The sequence below is a fragment of the Archocentrus centrarchus genome, chromosome 14, assembly GCF_007364275.1.
Source record: "Archocentrus centrarchus isolate MPI-CPG fArcCen1 chromosome 14, fArcCen1, whole genome shotgun sequence".
Lineage (NCBI taxonomy): Eukaryota > Metazoa > Chordata > Actinopteri > Cichliformes > Cichlidae > Archocentrus > Archocentrus centrarchus.
This window is the reverse complement of record NC_044359.1, coordinates 3936930-3957959: the sequence shown is the minus strand read 5'-3', so window position 1 is coordinate 3957959 and position 21030 is coordinate 3936930.

Below are 21030 nucleotides of genomic sequence, written 5' to 3'. Positions count from 1 at the left end.
TAAGGTGGCGATTCACGGAGGAATCGCCACCACAATCTCCCAAAAGGGAAAAAGTTTTATTTCTCTTTCTGTTTCAAAATCATTATTATGCAATTAAAAATCTAAAAGTTTTTTTGGGCACCAAACATGCATGTCAATACTGTTACACAGGGTTTAATAACCCTGTATCCCATCATTGGGGAGGCTACTGTGCACAGTAAAAAAAAATTCAGTTAAAAAACAGGACAATGTCCTGGTAATTTTCTGCCAGGACATTGTCCTGTTTTTCTATGGTCATTTCCGTTAACTGAAATACAGATAATTCTGTAAATTTACAGTACCTTTTCTGTATCATTCACGGATATTTCTGTTAATTTAATACGGATAATTCCATAAATTTACAGTACCTTTTCCGTATCATTCACGGATATTTCTGTTAATTTAATACGGATAATTCCATAAATTTACAGTACCTTTTCTGTATCATTCACGGATATTTCTGGTAATTTAATACAGATAATTCTGTAAATTTATAGTACATTTTCTGTACCATTTTATGGACACTTCTGTTAATTCCACCACAAATCATTCAGTAAATTTACATATATTCTCTAACCTTAACTGGCAATTTGCTAAGTGTTCTGAAAATGTCTTTACCACTGAAAATTCTGTTAACTAAACCTGCACCATTATGCTAAAATACAGATAGGCGTGATGATTTTAAAAAGTGCCAATAAAGCAACATAAACAAAAAACTAATAACCATTATGTAAACATAAATTGAACAAATTTATTTTTCCTTTTGTAACAACAATGTATTCATAAATGCCTTTAATTGGTATTCTTTCCTTTAACCAAGATAATTGGATAAAACACTGTAAGCAAGAGTTTTGTTTAAAAGAACATTATACAAAGATGCATATCCATTTAACAACAGAGCTGTCAGAGCTGTATATTTCAGAAACAGAATTTGTTATACAAATTCTATACTACTAAAACTATACTACTACAAAACCAGTCTAGCATTGTTGTTTCTTTCTTCCCCAGTAACATGAATGAATAAATAACTGAAATGGGAAATTATTTCTGTAAAGTGCATAAAACCTACTGTGATCAATGCCCTGCTACTGATAAAAGTCCAATCAGTGAGTTTAAACAGATCAACAGAACAAACATTTGAAATGTTAATTCATTTGCAACAATGAACAAATCAGCATTGAAGTGCTACTTTCTAAAACGTTAACCACTGCACATACAAAATAGAAAATGGAAACAACCCTTTAAACTTCAAGCAAAAACTTAAAAAAAAAAAAGTGTTTTCTGGCAGCACTAAACCAAAGCTGCAATACAAATGCTACAGTGTTTTTCATCATGAACATTTCTTGCTAAGAACAAAGATCTTGTTGTTTGACCTAAATGCTAACTGTGGCATTTTACAGTATCAATTGGCATGCTTCTGCAAAATTACTGGATTCCATTTTGTACTCTATGTCAAAAAGTCCAAATAGTCACGCTTGCTATTGAAAAAACTGGAGTTTTAAAGGAAAAGCGCAGGGAAGCTGTCCATGTGTATGTAAGTGAACCTTTGTCCATTTGAAGAAGCTATTAAAAGCAGCCCAAAGACTTCCATTTTGATTTCCAGTTTCATTTCAAATTTTCCAGGGATTTTCAAAGTTGTTGAGTTCAGACAGGAACTTGAGCAGTCTTGGTGGAATGTGTGGCTGCTTTTTCCCTTTCATCTCAGCCTTTGACCCTCGTTCAGGATTTATTCCCAGGAACACTCTGTGGAATATATAATATTTTTTGTTAAACAAGTCATAAAAAAAATGAATGACAACTACAGAGTAATGTGTAGAATGAGATGAGACTGAAGGGGGAAAAAAAGTATATCAAAAGTATTCTAGAGACTTGGAGTATATCTGGGAATTATTTATCAAGATAAAAGGGAAAACCCCACCAAAGTGCTCCAGATTGACATACATGCAATTCAAAGGTCTTCCACATTTGGTGCACTGTTATTTATTTATTTTTTTTATTTAACCTTTATTTATACAGGTAGTCCTACTGAGACTCTGTCTCATTTGCAAGAGAGACCTATGTGCATGCAGTATTGCAGTATTTAACCTGCAATACTGCTAAACTGATATATTGTTAAAAATGCAATTAAAAAAAAAAAAAGTACGAAATAAAGCTAAGCCAAATTGGAAATGCTTGACCTGAACTCATGCATCTCCTGCCCAATTCCAGGAAACAAGTTCAACAAACTGAGTTAAAAAATAACCTGAGTTTATTAACTGAATTTGCTATAAAGGCAGATGAGAGAAAGTTCATTCAACTCAGACTGTGTTCACCTTGAGATAAAGGCATGTGAGTAGATAAAGAAAGCCACCAGCAATAGAGCTCCAATACCATGTATTACCATGATGAGTGAATAAGAGGCAGAGCCTCTACTTTAACCCAGAATACTGAAGAATAAAAAAAAAAAAAGCAGTCAGCGTGTTCAATAATATTTATCTCACAAAAGGAAGGAGGAAAGTAAAGAGAAATTCTAATCACCTTGATCCACTCTGTTATCACACAGCATAAAAGTTCAAGTTGTACGGTACCAGTCAAAAGTTTGAACACACGTTCTCATTCAGTGTTTTTTTCTACATTGTGAATTAATATTGAACTCATCCAGACTATGAAGGAACACATAAGGAATCACGCAGTAAACTTATTGGCTGCTTTGCCTTCACTCTGCGGTCCAACTCATCCCAATCCATCACAGGTGGGTTTAGATCAGGTGATTGTGGAGGCAAATCAGATAGGATGGCATGTTGCTGTAAAATGCTATGGTAGCCAAGAAATGAACTCTTGAGGTTTGAGCTGTTAACTGAAAGCAATTCCAGGTGACTACCTCATAATGCTGACTGAAAAAAATGCAAAGATGTGCAAAGCTGTCATCTTAGCAAGAGGTGCCTACTTCAAAGAATCTGAAACTCTAAAACATATTCTGCTTTGTTTAAAACTTTGTTTACAAAATAAGTCTATATTTATTAATAGCTTGGATGAATTTAGTATTAATTTACATTTAATTTTTTCCATTTAATTTACATTTACATTTAATTTAAATTAATTTACATTTAATTTAATTTAATTTACATTTAATTTACATTTAATTTTCATTACAGTGACAAGCTATCAGAGCACCCTGGGTTGAGGTACACCCGAGCTATGACGGGGTGAGACAGACACCCGCTCGCTCCCAGATCCTCACCTATGAGCTTATAAGCACCAAAGCACGATGATGTTTGAAATAGAGACCATGCGCTATATGTTTACATTTATAAATCCACAATAACAAATGCTATGAAGCAGACTGATGACTGATGAAATAAAATATAAAACAAATTTGCAGCATAATTAATAATAAATAAACTATAATGAATCCCTCAAATGACAATTTAAACATCAAACTTCTATAAGAATTAAACCGAAGCAGGTTCAGTACTTTTACACATAGATGTGATAAACAGTATCCATAAATTAATAAAAAGTAAGGACAATGATGTGACATCATGTATAGGACATATTTACAAGAATGTTCCAGGTGAGACTCAGAGTATTTACAGTTTTAAAAACTCTACAAGAACCAACCAACAACAGTTTCAGCATGTAAGTATGAGTAAAACACATTTATAGATGCACTCAAACCAAAGGTCTGAGAGCAGTCATTCCCCCTTTCTGCTGCCCACCTCTTCTTTTCAGTCTCATAAAAAGAAGACTGACAGAACTCTCCCCAAGTCATCTCACGAGTCATCCAATTCTTCTGATACAAGGAAGACACTTTAGCAGGACAACAGATATATTTCCCAGCCACACCAGTGAACCCAGTATGAATATGGGGACTGTCTGGGCCTTGTTTTAATGGCTTGTGGCAGAACCTGCACAGACGGCCAGTGGGATGCTGCTCCAGGGACTTTCTCTTTCCCCGCTCCTCCGTTATATGCCTCCACTCTGCAGAACGCTGCTTTGCAGCCTTGAGTTCTCTGCTAAAAAAAAGGTGTGACAGCAAAGTCAGCAAATGCCATTCGAGGATTGGTGAGACCTTCTGCTGCATATGTTTGGTAAACCTTTGTGGAGCAGCAGAAATATTTCACTTCTCCAGACTGATAAAAGAAGCGAATGGAGGAACCATCACCAAGGTAGCGTGACTTTGGCTGGCTACAAGCAAGACAACCCCTCATCCTCTTTTTCACTGGTTGCTGAAGTTGTTGCTGCTGTGTCTCCATGACCTCCTTCACCATCTGCTCTATTTCTTCCTTAGTTAAAGGAGGCGTCTGGGGCTTAATGCTGGCTGGATTTACTGGAGCAGATGGGAGGGTCACCACTGGAACGTGTACAGTTTCACTGCCCTCTGTAAGGTGATGCCACAGTTTCTGGGTTTCCTGGAGTTTCTCTGGACTGGTGTTCAGGGATAAACTGGTGTTAATCTTCTTGGCCAGGTGCTTCACATAGCGGGAGATGTGATGTTTGGTGGTGGGATGTAAAAGACTATTGGGATCCCTGGATGCAGCCTGTACACATGCAGCATTCAGCATCCACCCGCGTGAGGAAGTCTTTCTGCCCATGGTGCTTTATAAGCAAGTTATCAATGGCATCTCTCATGGGCTGCGTCCACCGAGAATGGTCCAGGACATACAGCAGACCTCCTGCTTTGATGGGACCTGTACGTGCAGCTCGTGGAGAGACGCTAAGGGGCAGTGGTGACTGTGCTGTCATTCGGATGTCTGAAGGAGAGGAAGTGTAAAAAAAAAAGTTATTTCACTCTAATCTCTATGAATGTAACAATAATAGAAATAATAACTGAAGGATGAAGAGGTGAGCTGAATGACCTTTTACTCTGGCAGGCTGGATCATTGTCTTTGATCCATGAGACGCTGCAAAGATGTGATCCTGCAGCACAGAGGGTTACAGTCAGTGACTACATGGTTGCATTGATTTAAGTAAGTGAGGATGTTTCAGAGGACAATGGTCAAGCTTACCTGAGCAATCTGTTCCTTCCTCTCCTCCTCAGATGGGTCATCTGTGACTCTCTCACTGAAAGCAGACAGCTCAGAGGAGTGAGGCTCTCCCTGTCCTCCCTATCAGCAAACCTGGATATCTGGATGCAGATTCTGCAAGGCCGGATGGAGTAAGGTGCTGGTCCTGCCTCTCTTTATGAGTCAGGTACTGCTGTAGCCGATACAATTTGCTGCCTGGTACACACCGCCTCCGGAGGATGAATGCAGTGTATCCATCTGCCCTGCTGTCCCAAACATCCCTCCAGGACTTGTTAGCATGAATCCCAAATCCAACTAAGTTGCCATTTCATTGCTTACAGGAGCTTCCACTGGCCTCTCAGCTAGATACTTCAGGAGGTCCTCTATTTCCTGGAAGCTTCTACAATATTCAATAAGTGAGAGGAGGCTGTCCTTCTTGGGTTTAAATTGCCCAGCTAGCTCCTCTTGCTCAACCTTCTTTATCAAGTATATAACATAGCCGACATCGTTCTCGAGCAGCCACCTGAAAGTCTTGCCCTTGTACTTTCCAAACTGAAGCACATACTCTCCCAGCACTTCCTGTCTGTCAGCCACATCTCCCCCTCTCATGAACACAACAGAGCGAGCATTTTCCTTAATGCTGTCTTCGCTCTGTGGGGCCAACTTGTCCTGGAGATCAGGGTTGTCTTTAATTCTCTTGGCTTCATCTGAGGGATCTTGTCTTAGATAACCAGTTGGTCTTTTCCTGAAGCACACTTTGACTTTTCCTGGGAAGATCACTTTCACCTTCATCCTACTATTTGTACACAAAGAGTTGATTAGTGTTTATGGTCTGTTACAGTGGCATTAAGAGTTCTTCAATCCTGGTATAAGTCACTTGATTTCTTCAGCAGTCTCATCTCTGGCATACCTGTGCTTACCTAACAGGTGGCTGGCAGTAGCTGACATGGATGGAAATAAATTAAAATGTCTAGTCTGGGGTTATCCCACTTATATCATGGTTAATATTACCCACTGTCCCATCTTCTGGTTTTGTGTCAGATTAATCTAATATAGTACAATATTTATACACCAATCTGGCCTCCATCAGACAGCAGCAACATATTTACAATGAACTGATGGACACTTTAATGCGCTAACATTAGCTAAAGTTGTCATGTCCTGGGCCGTTTGCCCAGCGTTTTGTGTTTATAGTTTATTTCCTGTGCTTGTCCTCCCAGTGTGTTGTCTTGTTCCCAGTGTTGTGACTCGTCTGCGTGTTGCGGACAATTATTCCTGTCACCCCCCTGCCTTTCCCCTCCCTGAGGTGGCAAAGCAGACCATTATCCGTTGGGTGGATTCACTGGTTCAGAATCAGATTCAGAATCAGAAGGTTTTTATTGCCATATCGGTGAACAGGTTCACAGCATTAGGAAATTGCTGCGGTACTTCGTGCTTACAGAAAAAACAAATAAGTATAAAAACTATAAGACAATATACAAGTATACAAATTGCAAATATACAGAGATATTAGAGCTATAACTATAACACAATATTACAAAATTACAAAATATACAGTGCAGAGACTAATTAAAAGATAAAAGAATGTAAACTATATTCCACTAATATGTACATCAGTGCAATCAGACAGGTTATGGACCTTCTGGCTGACCCATGTGAGCAGGAACAGCAACAGCTCACGGCCCAGCTGCAAGGGCTAGTCGACGATTACCCTTGGCTATTTGGCTCTCTGCATGGGTTAGTGCAGGATTTCTTAACCTCCACCCTTCACCTACAGCAGTGCCCAGTGTCAGCTCAGTCTCAGTGCCCAGTGTCAGCTCAGTCTCAGTGCCCCGTGTCAGCTCAGTCTCAGTGCCCCGTGTCAGCTCAGTCTCAGTGCCCCCAGTCAGCTGTGGCTCCGGCTCAGTCTCCCCAGTCAGCTGTGGCTCCTGCAGCTTTCCCTCGGCCGGCCTCTGCGGAGCTCCCTGCACCCGTTCCTGTTCCGCGGGTGGGAGCACCAGCGCCTCAGTCACCTACGCCGCCTGCAATAGTCACCCCTCAGCCACCTCAGTCAGCTCGCACTCAGTCTGCTCCAGCCCCTGTAGCTCTCCCTCGCACTCAGTCTGCTCCAGCCCCTGTAGCTCTCCCTCGCCTTCAGTCAGCTCCAGTAGCTCTTCCTCTGTCCCCAGTGTCAGCTGTTTCAGTGCCCTCTCAGTCAGCTCCCTCTCAGGCCCCAGTGTCAGCTAGCTCCCGGCCTGCTTCCACGCAGCCAGATCTCCCTAGCTCCCGGCCTGCTTCCACGCAGCCAGATCTCCCTAGCTCCCGGCCTGCTTCCACGCAGCCAGATCTCCCTAGCTCCCGGCCTGCTTCCACGCAGCCAGTCGTCTCCCGGCCTGCTTCCACGCAGCCAGTCGTCTCCCGGCCTGCTTCCACGCAGCCAGTCGTCTCCCGGCCTGCTTCCACGCAGCCCCTGCTGCCCAGGATGACGCCCACTCAGCCAGCGCCATGGCCCTCTACAGTCCGCTCAGCTCCTGCACCCGCTGTAATTTTGGTTCCCTTAGCTTCCCCAGTGTCAGCTTCCCCGATTCCAGTTCCTTTCCAGTCAGGTACCCAGTCAGTCTCAGCAGCGTCTCTGTCTCAGCCCCAGTCTCTCCCGTCGACTGCTGTAGAGTCCCTGGTCTCTGAGTCAGAGTCCCAGTCAGCTCCCCTGTCGCCATCAGACTCACCTAACCTATGCCCTGCAAAGCAGCCCCAGCCTGCGCATCCAGTGTTCGAGCATCCGGAGGATCCTGCTCAGTCCGAGCCGCCAGGGGGTCCCGCTCGGTCCGAGCGCCCGGAGCCAGGGGGTCCCGCTCCGTCCGAGCTGCCAGGGGGTCCCGCTCAGTCCGAGCACTCCGAGCCCAAGGGTCCCGCTCTGTCCGAGCCGGTGGGGGTCTCCGCTCAGTCCGAGCGCCCCGAGCCAGAGGGTCCCGCGCCAGAGCCAGGGGGTTCCGCTCAGTCCGAGCTGCCAGGGGGTCCCGCTCAGTCCGAGCACTCCGAGCCCAAGGGTCCCGCTCTGTCCGAGCTGGTGGGGGTCTCCGCTCAGTCCGAGCGCCCCGAGCCAGAGGGTCCCGCGCCGGAGGGTCCCGCGCCAGAGCCAGGGGGTTCCGCTCAGTCCGAGCCGTTGGGGCTCTCCGCTCAGCCCGAGCGTCCGGAGGGTCCCGAGGGTCCCGAGGGTCCTGCGCCAGAGCCCGAGGGTCCCACGCCAGAGCCCGAGGTCGCCCGTGTCCGCCGCCGCTGGGAGCACGGCCGGCCTCCGGTGTCTGCTCCTCGTCGCCGCCGCCGCTGGGAGCGCGGCCGGCCTCCAGTGTCTTCTCCTCTTCGTCGCCGCCGCCGCTGGGAGCGCGGTCGGCCCCCAGTCCTGTCTCCTCCACGTCGTCGCCGCCGCCGCTGGGAGCGCGGGCGGCCTCCCTCGTTGGGACTCTGCCTTGTGGCTCTTGGCCTATTCGGCCCCTGCACTGTGGACTGCTTTCCCCCTTGCCGCTTGCTGTTTCTGTTTTGTTTTGGTTCCTGAGTTGTTGTGTTTTGGGTTTCGTTTCTGGTTTTGTTGCTCCCTGCCTGGTTTTGTTTGTTTGTTCTGGGCCCTCCTTCCTGGTCCCCCGCCTCCCGCCCTGGTTTGTTTTTGTTTCTTGTTTGGCCGTCGGGAGCTGGCCTTTGAGGAGGGGGTACTGTCATGTCCTGGGCCGTTTGCCCAGCGTTTTGTGTTTATAGTTTATTTCCTGTGCTTGTCCTCCCAGTGTGTTGTCTTGTTCCCAGTGTTGTGACTCGTCTGCGTGTTCCTTGGTTTATCACTTCCTGTATTATTTTGCCAGTGTGTTTTCCCTGTGCTTTGTGTCTAGCTTTGCTTTCCCTGTGTAATTAGTTTCATTTGCCTCACCTGTTGTTCCCTGCTGTTTCCTCTTGCCCTGATTACCCTTTGTGTATTTTAGCCCTCAGTTTTCATTTGTTCTCTGTCGCGTCGTTGATGTTTTGTGCCCGCATGTTCCAGTGTTCCTTGTGTTTTCCCTTCGTCACCCCTCCGTTGGATTTTGGTGTTCATTCTCCTCCGAGCCTTAATAAACCTCCTTTAAGTTATGTTTACCTCTGGAGTCCTTCGTTTTTGCCCTTCCTCACCCGTTTCCTCCCCGGCCATGACAAAAGTAAGTTGATAAGAAGCCTGTCAATGAAAAAGTTATATGTGAAAGATCGGTCGTATTAGGGGGGAAATAAATGTTTTCCTCTTCAAAATATGAGCCAGACTTACGTTAGAGAGGTCAAAATTTCTTTGTTGACAGCAATAATAGTTTCGGGGGATGGCACGATCACCGCGACGCTCTCAGTGAAACAAAGAAAAATAAATGTCCTTACTTATATCGAAAAGGGGGAAACAGCGCCCCCCAAAACACGCTTATGGCCAAAAATATATTACATCCGTAGTGATAAGAACTACCATAGAGAACGAATGGGAAAAGTTAAGAAGGTTAAGCTTAACTATTTTCGGCTCCCACGCGGGAGACCGGGGTTCGATTCCCCGACGGGGAGGCATCTTTTTTCCTTGGCCAATCATATCGCTCCATTTCTTTGTTCAGGTCTCGAGAGTGGACAGGAGAACGTTCTTTGAACCTTAGTCAAGGGTGGCTTTTATTTCAGGATGGGAAAGGGCTTGGAGAGGTCACCATTGTTCCTCACCTTTCCCGTCCCTCGTGGAACTGCATGATCATCCACAGGAATTTTGGGGGGCAGCCTAGACGTTCCATGATTTGCCAGAGTCCCTGCCTGCTCACGGTGTCGAAGGCTTCAAATCCACGAAGGTCACGTACAGGCCCTTGTTCTGCTCGCGACACTTTTCCTTAAACTGCCTAAGGATGAACACCATGTCAGTTGTGCCCCTGTTTACCCTGGAGCCACACTGGTTTCTAGTTGACTTTCTTTGGCGATGGATGAGACCAATCTGTTTAGGAGGATCCTTGCTAGGATTTTACCTGCAATGGAGAGTAAAGTGATCCCCCAATAGTTCGAACAGTCTGATTTTTCACCTTTGTTCATATACAACATTACAATGACATCGCGAAAGTCATGTGTTTATATTACACATTATATTATTTATCAATGCGGTTTGCACTACTCTCTTGTACGTACGTTTTTTATGTTTGTATTTTTTATCTATTTCTTTTCTATATGTATGGTTTAGTACTCATCGTTGGCACTCTCACTTTGATGTTTAGTTACTGTAGATTGTATTTTTCTCGCTGCTGTTACACAATAATTTCCCTTGTGGGATCATAAAGTATCTATCCATCTATCTATCTATCTATCTATATGCTCTCTCTTTCTAGTCCCTGTCAGTACTCCAGCTGCAGCATTTTGGATCAGCTGAAGACTTTTCAGGGAGCTTTTAGATAATGACTGATAATGTCTCCACGATTCCTCTCAGTATTACTGGAGGCCAAGTTAATGCCATCCAGAGTGAGTATCTGGTTAGACTTTGCTCATTTTTGTAATTAATTTATCACCAATGATGAATAATAAGTATTCCTATATGTACAGAGGACTTTTATTTATTAATAATTTGTGTTTCCAGGTTAATTACGTTTCTTCTGAATTAATGAAATACATTTCATGAAGATCATTTAAACTGCTTTTAGGTGCAGTGAATACGTGTTGACCTGTTTTACTGTCAGACAGTCATTGATAGTTACTTGTTGTTCTCCTTGTAGCCTATTTTGAAGTCACAAAGATCACTTTAGCCATTAATTTACTAGAATTACTTTTGCTCTCAGTTACCATAAGCTGCATTTCCCTAAGTATCTACTCAGCGCTGGCCGACTCGACACGCCGCAGTATAAAGGTGTGCCCATTTTTTCGTACTTACTCAACCGGGGGTTCCAAGCGATTCGAGGTGATCCTAAAATGTGGTGCAGAAGAACAGCATGCCATTGATTGGTCAGGGAGTGTCGTTGCTAGCGGAGTCATGAGGGCGACTCCTTCACCAGAATCAAGCCTGCCATTTTTAAAACCTGACAGCAAGAAAATGGAGGCACACAAAGCATCGGTTGAATGCAGAGACAGACGGTTTGCAGCAGTAGTTTTGCAGCAAGAGACGCACACATAGCATACATATTATAACCCTATACTGCCCTACAAGCTGTGAACAGCTGGCTGAGGTGGCTGATCAAAGGAATTTGAATTACTGTAATTACGTGACCGTTTGTCCTATTGGAAAAATTCAAAAGGTTTCTGAAAGCTGAGAAACTGCGCTTCACAACCAACACAGGGTATTACTGTGGTATTATTACTCTAATTGTTGCCTGAAGTCTGTGAACAGCAGCACTTTTGAAGTACACTGAGATTAAAACAGTGTACGGGGGACTTATGCACGATGATGATATTAAACTGGCATTAGCTATGTTAGCTTAGCTCTATCTCATCCATTGTTGTGTTGTGTCTTCATACAAATTATGTAAAGAGACTACTGCCCATGTTGCCATATCGACTCCGACCGTGGCGAGTTGTGCCGAGTCGAGGCAACCTGCACTGAGCAGGTACTAATGGAAACGCGACTATAATGCTACTGAGACCAGTGATACAGTTACCTCTCCTTTCACAGTGCATATAAAACTCACTCAGGTTTGCAGAGGATGCAGATACTGTTGAGGTTTCACTGACAGGATGGAGATCAGCATGTTTTTCTCACTGTTGCTTCTGGTCTGCTCTGTCTCAGCAGATCAGACAGAGGCAGAAAAGGAACTCTCCGGTCAGCAGATTGCAGCACAGCAGCCCTGTTTACAGGACATCCATGCTGTGCTGAGACAGCTGACCGCCTCACTGGCTGAACAGAAGGTGGAGATCAGGATCTTAAAGCAGGAGAATCAAGGTGCAGTATTATGTGAGGCAGGGAGAGAAGAAACAGGAAACCTTCATAGGACCCACTGTTGTGTTACAGAGATTTCAATGTCACTTCATGGTTATGTGTTTGCTTGTTAAAATTAATATTTTTATTACAAAAATATTGGTGTTGAGATAAATTGATGGTGCAGAGAAATAAAAAGTTTATTTTGCCTTTATTTCAGAGCAGGCAGCAAAGCTGAAAGAAGCAGAGCGACAGATGACTGAGACTGACCAGCTGCAGTCCCAAGGTACTGTGTGGAAATCATCATGGCTCTGATCATTGCTGCAGAAATATATTTGTATAACATTTAATCGTAATATCAGATATTGGAGCCAAAAAACGTCTCTTTTTATCTCAGCATCAGGAAGTGACTGGAGTGTGTTTTTATAATGAAACAGCTCACAGCTCCTCTTCATGGCAAACACTTCAATCAAAAGATTTCAACATTTACTTAAACACTATTTTCTGTGCTGATCCAACAATTCTAACATCATTCAGAGTCTGTGTTTGTGGTTGTGTTATCTCTCTACCTGGAGATATAAACTCACAAACTCTGCTTACTCACTGGACAGCTGAAAATATTTTACTCAAAATTTGCTCTTAATGTGTCCACAAGGTGGCGCTACTGTGTTAGAACATCTTTAGTTCATTCACAGAGGAAACATGACCACCAACAATGATTTCATTTGTTGGAAAGCAGGGAGAGAGTAAGAGGAAATGACCTGAACTGCAGTCTCTTATTTTTTTTAAAATCAAATCAATAACAGACAGCAATCTCAAAGAACACAAAACATGTACAAAAAATTCATGTACATAATCCTGCTGCCCGATAACAATATACAATATATAACCTATGTGGATTTGACAAGTAGAACAATACTTAGCCAATAAAGTCACTTAAAGCATAAGGAAAATAAAATAGAAACAATATCAAATACAATAAAATAAATAAATAAAACAAAATAGAAAATAAATTAAGAGAGGGCATTCATGCATAAATAAATTAGAGTGGGCTAAATTAACAGAGGTGACAGGTTTACTTGAGGTTTATCGACTTTGTCCAAAGAAAGATTCAAAAAAAGGAGTTCCTGTTTAAATATAGACCATAAAGGTACAGATTTGCCATATTTGCATTTATGTATATAGAATTTTATAATAATTATAATATTGTTTACAAGATATTCAACTCTTTTATTCTTAGAAATATATCCATATAAAATAATATGAGAGGATAAGGGGTCTATGTTTATAGATTTAATGGTCAGGAGATTATGGAGAGATTTCCATAACATTTTTACAGGTTGACAGAAAAAAAAATAGGTGTTCTGTTGTTTGGGGTTTGTTACATATATAACAGTTATCACAGTCAATTTTATATCTCTGTCTTATAAACTCGTTTGACACATAGCTATTATGTAGGGTTTTAAATGTATTTCTTTATATTTTGGTGGGAGAGCAAATTTTATACATTTTTATGTCAATTTTATTTGATCTTTCTTTTGATAATTTTCCATGAATTTCCTTCTTATCAGGCCCGGATGCACTTGTTTTGTTAATATTGTCTTAAGAAATTCTTGTTACATTTTTTGTGTAGTAAATCCAGTCCATTAATGTTTTCTATGTACAGACTGGAACTTATTCCACAGCTTAGACTTAAACGAGGCCACAGGCACAATGACAGACTATATAAAATTTTGTGTGGATAATGTGATCCCAAACAAGGAAATTATTCACTTTCCAAACAATAAATCATACATCACTAAGGAAGTGAAAAACCGCATCAATAAAATGAAGTTGGCATTTAAGAATAAGGATCGAGTGGGTAAAGTCACACCTGGTGTTGAGAACAAGGAGCTGCTTTTCAAAGCTCGTCTACAGTGAAGCTGAACTGAGATCAGGGCTGTGACGAGGCTCACCATCAGTTACATTATGAGCTCAATGAACTATGCTGGCTTGTTCACAAACACGGGAGACACGAGAGTTCCTTTAACTGATGTTTACTGTGGACTCGCATCTTCAGTTTGCTTCTCTTTTACACCACAAGTACACCGTAGAACTGATAAACACACCTTACTTGTCACGGCTTATACAAAATATACGATTTACAAAACACAGAATAAACATACCACTTTGGCCTGCAAGTGGACAAACCGGTGGACTTGGAAACACTTATTTTCCATCTTAGCTGTTCTTAATTAGCTCCATATCGGGTTTGCTTGTATCAACTGTCTACCGAGCCCTTTTGAACCAGAAGTGATGTCACTTTAAACTTTTCAAGATTGCCGTTTTACTACCACTTTTACTACCAAATATCAAATAGTACTAATCCTTTGCATTTATAAATGCCGTGAAAATGTTGAAAATAGAAAACAAAGCACTCGAAAAAAAAAGTGATATATAAACGTTCTCCATAGCTTAACAGCACCACAGCTACATCTAGTGGTGAACCATGAACGAACAATAACCACCTCTGCCGTTACATAAACACCTCATACAGCAGCAGGAAGGAAACAATAAACAAAAACTGCATGAAGAAGTGGAAAAAACTTATTTTCAGATTCATCTGAAGAGCTCACTGTACACCACCTGTGTGTGTGTTGTGTGAAACATCATTTCCCCTCAGAACCAGTTTTTATTTACAATAACTGAAACATACATGATGCTAAATTTACCTTCACGCTATGAAAACTGTCAGGAAGTCTCCAGCATTTATGATCCCTCGTAACTTCTTAAGTACAGAAGCTGAAAAACATTTAAGCTCTGTTACAAACACAGAACAATTTATTTTTACAATCTAAAGCCAGAATATATGTCTTTCAGATGTCTGTAGGTTCTCAGTCATTCAGGTCTTAGTAGCCTCTGGAGCTTGAAAAAAGGGCGAGTGGACTTCTTTTTGTTTCCCAAAGACGTTTCACTTCTCATCCAAAAGGCTTCTTCACTTCTAAAACCAAATGGTGGAGAGACCCAGGTATTTAAACCCCAGTGGGTGTAGGCCTCTGGAGGTGGTTGTCACCCTCTACTCTTCATGTGCATAATCACATGCGCAAAGGATCAGATCAGGATCAGAATCTTTGTCATTGTACACACAAGTTGCACAACGAAATTTAAAATGCATTCCTTTTCTAGGTGCCTCAGACGATAAATAATAAAAATATGATTAATAAAATACAATACACAATAATAAATGAACAGAAAAATCTAGCCCCGATACACACACCAACGCACACACACACTCAGCGCTACCACCCCACATCACTGTCCATTTAACCACACAGAGTTCAGTTCACTGAAGGCGTGAAAAGAGGCGTGAGTCATTAAAATCAGTGGTTTTGGGTGAAACCAGTTTTGACTTCACTCCACACTATCAAGCGGGGGAAGGTTGGTGACGTAATCCATCTCCTCTGGTCAGTGATGGTTTACTTTTTTCAGACTGTTTTTCTAAAGACACGTTTGTTCTTCTGTTGAAAACAATATGATGGGTTATATCACAGTTTCATCAGTTTAATGTCTGACACAGAGGAACAGAAACAAGCTTTGGTTCCTAAAGGTTTTATCAGTTTTCTGATAATTCTGGTAATTAATTTTGATTAAACTTTCAAAGGTCATGTGACCATGTGGTATAGGTGACTGCTACAAACAGGTTCTAACATCTGAAAGGTCTCCTCTTTACCCACACTGCAGGTTCAAATGTTTGCTTAATTAAGAGCATAAGAGGAGTATTCATTTTTCATTTCATTTTTTTTAACCAAATATCCATCCTTTATTGTTGTTTACAGATGCATATATATTTATTTTCTGTGTGTATATTTTTGGGGTTCTTTCTTTTCTTTGTGTGACTTTTTTTTTAAAGCCTGTCATGTCTGGCAGATCTTGCAAGCAGAACTGTGATCTCTTTCAAGATGAGCTCTATAGGTTCTCAATAGGCTCTTCTTGTTGATGTTTGACCCTTTATATTATTGATTTTAGTTATTTTTAACTGAGAAACGAGCTACACTGCTGCCTGTTTGTACGCTGATCCCTCTGAAGATGGTAGAAGCTGTGACATCACAACAGCTCCACCATCTTCTTACCAGAGTACCAGCAAAATCCAGCAGCACTTTACCGGTTTAGTTTGGAGTCTTGAACTTGTCAGTGGTTTAAAATAATATATTTGACATGAATGTTCAGGAGAGAAGATCCACATCCAGGACACACAGGCAGGTGTCAGCAACAAACAGGAAATCTGAGGAAACAGGAAGGAATTCCCAAGAAACCAAAATCCAAAGAGAAAACAGGAATCCATAAAAGGTGAAAACAACAGGTGAAACTAAGGAGGGCGGGGCAAACACAAACAAAGACAGGAAGTAAAAACCAACACATCAGAAAACAAAATAAAACAGGAAGTGATGAAAGGCCAATGAACTGATACTAAAATATGAAGAGACAAAAAGACGAAATCCAAGACTAAAAAAGATGTCAAAGAGAGAAGATACAGGAAATGGAGAAACCAGGATATTTCAGGGTTTATGATCCACCAAAATCTTCTCTCTTGCTCTCAGTGGAGATGGACGCCTTTTTTTTGCTCTCCCCAGCCTTCCTTATCTACCCTGCTTGCTGCTTTGCTATGCTTTAGAGCCTCTCTTCACACATCTTCCGAACTGGAAACTAAATTTATGGATCTGGTCAGTTGGTCTCTCAACGCTATTTGATCAAATTTTCACCACGAGGAGATAGGGGAAAGGAGAACCCTCTTTCCTCTTGTCCAACCGACATACCCGGCTGGCAACTTTATAGATTCCTGGGGGAAGATAATGTGCCTGGCTGTACTGTCGATTGAGGATGTGGAGGACGCATATATATTTGGCTTATTGGTACCAGGATTTCTCCTGATTGGACTTGGGGATACCTGGCTTATCGTGAAATTCGGGAAGTCCGCGGAGCCGTTCGGGCCTTGGTAAGGCTGCCTGTGAGGGGATGCAGAGCAGTAGAAACTCAAACTCAGACTCAGTATATCTGGAGCTGAATCAGCTTGGTGAGGGAGGAACCAAGAAAATTCGGATGATTGGACATTCACCATTCAGAGTTTTCCAGTGAGACTGTAAGGCAGTCAGCAAATTAATCAGTGACAGCCTGTACCAAAACAATTATGATTATCTGTAATTTGGCTTCCCGATGGCCTTGAACAGCCGGCAATCTCATTTTGTTCTCCTGGAAGTTTTGTAAACAGATGCTCTACTCCCCCCACACCACCCTTCTGACCTCTGTGAACTGATATCCCCAGACCAAGCTGCTGATGAACATTGCACCTCTTATCAGGAACTGTTAGCTGAGGGGGGAGCTGGGTCAGCTCCACAGTAACCCGAACCCACTCGCTTCCGCTGGCTCCCTTCACCGCCGACCCTCCCCACCCTAGTGCTCCCATGCAGTATATGTGCTCACACTATGCTATGCAGAGGTTTTTTTTAACCTCATATATTGCCCTGGTACGGGGCAAAGTATGAAATGCTTTTTTTCTCCTCACTTACCCCATTGTGTTTGTAATGTTTCCATCTTTTTTAAAATCGGCAACGCCTTGATGGCTGGACCATTCTTCTTTCCAAAACATCTCCAGTTCAGTCAGGATTGATGGTTTCCGAGCATGGACAGCTTTAAATCCCACCACAGATGTTCAATAATATTCAGGTCTGGGACTGAGATGGCCGTTCCAGAACATTGTACTTGTTCCTCTGCATGAATGCCTCAGTAGATTCTGAGCAGTGTTTAGGGTCGTTGTCTTGTTGAAGTATCCAGCCCCGGCGCAACTTCAACTTTGTCACTGATTCTTGAACATTGTTCTCAAGAATCTGCTGATATTGACTGGAATCCATGCGACCCTCAACTTTAACAAGATTCCCAGTACCTGCACTGGCCCCACAGCCCCACAGCATGATGGGACCACCACCAAATGTTACTGTGGGTACCAAGTGTTTGTCTTGGAATGCTGTGTTCTTTTTCTGCCGTGCATACCGCCCCTTGTTATGTCCAAATAACTCAATCTTAGTTTCATCAGTCCACAGCACCTTATTCCAAAATGAAGCTGGCTTCTCCAAATGTGCTTTAGCAGACCTCAGACACTCTGTTTGTGGTGTGTGTGCAGAAAAGGCTTCTTCTGCATTACTCTCCCATACAGCCTTGTGCAAAGTGCGCTGAATAGTTGAATGATGCACAGTGACACCATCTGCAGCAAGATGATGTTGTAGGTCTTTGGAGCTGCTCTGTGGGTTGACTGTGACTGTTCTCACCATCCTTCGCCTCTGCCTATCTGAGGTTTTTCTTGGCCTGCCACTTCGGGCCTTAACTAGAACTGTGCCTCTGCTCTTCCATTTCCTCACTATGTTCCTCACAGTGGAAACTGACAGCTGAAATCTCTGACAGAGCTTTTTGGATCCTTCCCCTAAACCATGATGTTGGACAATCTTTGTTTTGAGAGTTGTTTTGAGGCTCCCATGTTGCCACTCTTCAGAGAAGGTCTTTTTTAACCTGATATATTGCTCTGTACAGGACAAAGTATGAGATGCCTTTTTTCTCCTCACTTACCCCATTGTGTTTGCTATGTTTCCATCTGCAAGGCCGCAGACACTTATCTCCCTTGTTTGTTTGGTTTTTTTTTGTCCTTTCTTGGATGGGTGTTCTTAATTTCATTGTATGTTTGACATATAATGACAATAAATTCTTCTGACTCTGAAAATTTGCCATAAAAGCTTTAAATGAGTAGTGATTTTGTGTTGTGGATAAACTACTTTGTTGTGTTGAGAGTTGTGTCAGACTTTTCTAGTCCGTGATAATCCCAAATTATCCTGCAAGTTTAAATGAAACCTGACAAATTAAATCAGATTTTGTGTCTTTCATATTCATAAACACTGACATGTTTGCTGGACACAGTTTATTATGTCATAAAGCCTTCAAAGAAAACACCAGATTTCCCAGCTCCTAAATACATCACGTGCAGCACCAAAGGTCTCCTCTGTCGTGATCTGTGCTTCATATTTTACTCTCCATTGAAGCCAGAGGTGCACAGCGGAGCTCTGGATGCTGCTACAGTGTATACAGAATGAGTCCTGCAGCCTCACTGAGTGCTATTGAAAAGGAGGCCATAGCTTTAGCATTAGCCTTACAACATGTCACAGTGAGCCTCAGGTCCTGTCCTGTATCATCTTCTCTGACACCAGCCATTTGATTTCTGACTCAAATGCAAAAGAGCAGCCAGTGCTGGTCATGTGCTGGTCCTCAGGATTTCAATAGTGACATTTGTTTTGCGGAAAGTTTAGAAAAGCTCATGTAGCAGGTCTGAAGTGAAACTTCCTGTTTCCATGAACTGCTTTGTGGTTGGAGGAAGGAGAGGAGCTGATTTTCCTGCTGAGGTGGGTTTATTCTCTCAGAAGAACCGTTTCAAATAAAAATGAATTCAGTACAGCAGCTTCATGTGAGCGGCTTCCAACTGCACACCTTTGCAGTGGAGTTTATAATCAGCAAATAAATACACTCTAATAAAGGTCTTTACTCAACAAAAACATAACACTTAACATTAAAAACATCCAAAAGACTTTTTAGCACTTTTCCTGCATTTAAACACTGAACAGGAGCACTCACACTGACTCAGATCTCCTCAGCAGGACCTCTAGGACTGAAGGGAACAGCACCAAGCTACAGGAAGTGACATCCATGAAAGCCAAAGGTCACATGCTCCCCACTGATCGTTGCTATCTCCCCTGGGATGTGGGCCCCTGTGCGTCCCAGGGTATGTGGCCGGCTCTTGCCCTTTGGCCGTGGGAGCTCCGCCTAGGGTCTCCCTCCTTCCTGCTCTGGGGTGTGCGTGTGGATGTCATCGAGATGTGTGGCCGCAGGTCTCCTGACCTCCAGGTGGGCTGTGGATGTCCCTGGGTCTTTCCCCGTTTACTTCTAGATCCCGGGGTGGCATTGTTGCGGCTTCTCACCCTCATTACTGAGTATGTTTCATGACAGAGACACACACACACATAGATTAAAACAGAACACAACAGAACTGTGTGTGTGCGCGTGTATATGTGTGCCTGCATATGTGTGTGTGTGTAGGCATACATGCATGTGTATGTATATGTGTATATATGTATACCTAGGTCTGTCACCTTATTTCTTCTTTTTTCTTCCCTTCTTTTTTCCCTCTCTCTCTTCCTCAAACTCTTTCCTTCCTGCCTGTCAGACCTGACAGTCATATTTTGTGGACAATGATCAAAATGAATGAATAAATAAAAGAAATGACAAACATTAACAAAAGTATCCTATAGAGAACTTATAGAGCGCTTCTTCTAGAAGCAAATATGTTTGGTACCACAATGCATTTGGATCATGATTCCATTTGCGAAACCTGGTACCTGGTTCTTCAGGTACCAGGCTGGCAGCATCTTGGGGTTGCTGTTATCCCTGGGGGGGTTTCCACTCACCGCATCTTCGGATGAATGTGTGTCTTTGTGTATTTGTCACATTGTATTTGGATAGGTGAGTGTGTGCGTATGTGTGTATCTGTGCATATAGGTGTATGTGTGTATGCATGCGCGTGTGTGTGCGTGTTTGTATGTATGGCTGGACCTGAGTCTGGGCCTTGTGCTTTGCCTCCCTGCCGCTCCTCGCTGGTCCTCCTCGCACCCCGCCCCCCTGGGTTGTGGGTGCCTTGGGGTTCCTGGGTGGGGCTGGATGTTCTGGCTTGGGTGTTAACCCCCTGTGGGGTGTTGGGTAGTTCTAGGGTGCCTGGGACTCTGCCGCCAGCCTGCGCAGGGGGCTGGCCTCTGGGGGGGGGCTGGCTTCTTGTCGCCTCGGGTTCTCTGGGGCCCTTGCTCCTCGACTGGAGGGGCTCCATCTGGGACTTCCCTCTCCCGTCAGCTGGGGTGGGTGTGCGGTTGTCTTTGGAATGAGTGGGCGCAGGTCTTCATGGCTCTTGATGGGTTGCTGGTGGCCTGGGTTTCCTGGGGCTTTCTCCACCCACCTCTAACTTCTGACGGGCGGACTGTGGCGTTCTGCCCTCATTGGTAAGTACATACCATGACACAGACAGAAACACCCACGTAATCACAACACAACAAAATTGTTGGTTTGTGTAACCATGCTTCGTTAGTTTTGTTTTACCCACACAAATTTATTTTTGCAAGT